Consider the following 2,560-nt stretch of genomic DNA (forward strand, 5'->3'; position numbering starts at 1 on the left):
TTTCCACAGTTTATTGTGATCCACACAGTCAAAGGCTTTGGCATAGTCAATAAAGCAGAAATAGATGTTTTTCTGGAACTCTCTTTCTTTTTCCATGATCCAGCAGATGTTGGCAATTTGATCTCTGGTTCCTGTGCCTTTTCTAAAACCAGCTTGAACATGAGGAAGTTCACAGTTCATGTATTGCTGAAGCCTGGCTTAGAGAATTTTGAACATTACTTTACTAGTGTGTGAGATGAGTGCAACTGTGCGGTAGTTTGAGCATTCTTTAGCATTGCCCTTCTTTTGGATTGGAAGGAAAACTGACCTTTTCTAGTCCTGTGGCCACTACTGAGTTTTCCAAATTTGCTGGCATATTGTCTCCTTAACTCTCCTTGGAACACTATAGTTCAGAGTAAGTATGTCTCCTTAGCTCTCCTTAGCCCTCCATTGCTCTCCTTACCTCTTGTAGAACACTATAGAACACTACAGTTCAGAGTAAGGGAGATTTACTTACTCTGACCTATAGTGTTCTAAGGAGAGCTAACAAGAGTTAAGGAGGGCTAAGGAGGGCTAAGGAGACTTATTTACTCTGAACTATAGTGTTCTAAGGAAAGTTAAGGAGAGATAATGAGAGCTAAGGAGGGCTAAGGAGAGCTAATGAGACTTACTTACCCTGACTTGTAGTTTTCTAAGGAGAGCTAGGAGACTTACCTTGACTTGTAGTGTGCTAAGGAGAGCTAATGAGACGTACTTACTCTGAACTACAGAGTTCTAAAGAGAGCTAAGGAGATATACTTACTCTGAACTATACTGTTCTAAGGAGAGGTAAAGAGACTTTCTTACTCTGAACTATAGTGTTCTAAGGAGATCTAAAGTGAGCTAAGGAGACTTACTTACTCTGACATATATTGTTCTAAGGACAGCTAAAGAGAGATAAGGAGACTTACTTACCCCAAACAAGTGTTCTAAGGAGAGCTGAGAAGAACACTACATGTCCAGGACAAGTAAGTAATTAGCTCTGCTTTTCTTAACAATACTCAATTGTCTTTTTTTATATAATTTTTTTATTTTTTAAATTTTAAAATCTTTAATTCTTACATGCGTTCCCAAACATGAACCCCCCTCCCACCTCCCTCCCCACAACATCTCTCTGGGTCATCCCCATGCACCAGCCCCAAGCATGCTGCACCCTGCGTCAGACATAGACTGGCGATTCAATTCTTACATGATAGTATACATGTTAGAATGCCATTCTCCCAAATCATCCCACCCTCTCCCTCTCCCTCTGAGTCCAAAAGTCCGTTATACACATCTGTGTCCTTTTTCCTGTCTTGCATACAGGGTCGTCATTGCCATCTTCCTAAATTCCATATATATGTGTTAGTATACTGTATTGGTGTTTTTCTTTCTGGCTTACTTCACTCTGTATAATCGGCTCCAGTTTCATCCATCTCATCAGAACTGATTCAAATGAATTCTTTTTAACAGCTGAGTAATACTCTATTATGTATATGTACCACAGCTTTCTTATCCATTCATCTGCTGATGGACATCTAGGTTGTTTCCATGTCCTGGCTATTATAAACAGTGCTGCGATGAACATTGGGGTACATGTATCTCTTTCAATTCTGGTTTCCTCGGTGTGTATGCCCAGAAGTGGGATTGCTGGGTCATAAGGTAGTTCTGTTTGCAATTTTTTAAGGAATCTCCACACTGTTCTCCATAGTGGCTGTACTAGTTTGCATTCCCACCAACAGTGTAGGAGGGTTCCCTTTTCTCCACACCCTCTCCAGCATTTATTGCTTGCAGATTTTTGGATTGCAGCCATTCTGACTGGTGTGAAGTGGTACCTCATTGTGGTTTTGATTTGCATTTCTCTGATAATGAGTGATGTTGAGCATCTTTTCATGTGTTTGTTAGCCATCCGTATGTCTTCTTTGGAGAAATGTCTATTTAGTTCTTTGGCCCATTTTTTGATTGGGTCATTTATTTTTCTGGAATTGAGCTGCATAAGTTGCTTGTATATTTTTGAGTTTAGTTGTTTGTCAGTTGCTTCATTTGCTATTATTTTCTCCCATTCAGAAGGCTGTCTTTTCACCTTGCTTATATTTTCCTTTGTTATGCAGAAGCTTTTAATTTTAATTAGATCCCATTTGTTTATTTTTGCTTTTGTTTCCAGAATTCTGGGAGGTGGATCATAGAGGATCCTGCTGTGAAAAAATATGGAACGCTTCACGAATTTGCATGTCATCCTTGCACAGGGGCCATGCTAATCTTCTCTGTATCGTTCCAATTTTAGTATATGTGCTGCCGAAGCGAGCACTCAATTGTCTTAATTTATTCCTGGTTTTTTAGAACCTCCATCCTTTTCTCCAAAGAGTAATACTTACTCAAGGTTGAGGTGCTTCAGGGAAGATTTACTGTAGCAGTGATTGTCACTGCTGTGTTCAGTGCAGGGTCGGAGCCCAAGTCGCTAGAGCTGAAGTCCTGAGGGGTAAGTGGGAGCTGCCTCTGTTCCCACTCACTACACAGCTTCACCTGCAACACTGTTTGGTCCCTCACAGCCTCTGCTACCCCC

The 2,560-nt window shown here is 40.7% G+C and overlaps 1 non-coding gene across 1 annotated transcript; it reads right to left on the minus strand.

Annotated features, from left to right (window-relative positions):
* Positions 1 to 2,198: 2,198 nt before the first annotated feature.
* LOC138931297 (U6 spliceosomal RNA) lies at positions 2,199 to 2,305 on the minus strand. The gene has a single exon (XR_011446539.1). It is a non-coding gene; the product is annotated as a U6 spliceosomal RNA (small nuclear RNA).
* Positions 2,306 to 2,560: the final 255 nt, after the last annotated feature.

The sequence above is a fragment of the Ovis canadensis genome, chromosome X, assembly GCF_042477335.2.
Source record: "Ovis canadensis isolate MfBH-ARS-UI-01 breed Bighorn chromosome X, ARS-UI_OviCan_v2, whole genome shotgun sequence".
In the NCBI taxonomy this organism is placed as follows: Eukaryota; Metazoa; Chordata; class Mammalia; order Artiodactyla; family Bovidae; genus Ovis; species Ovis canadensis.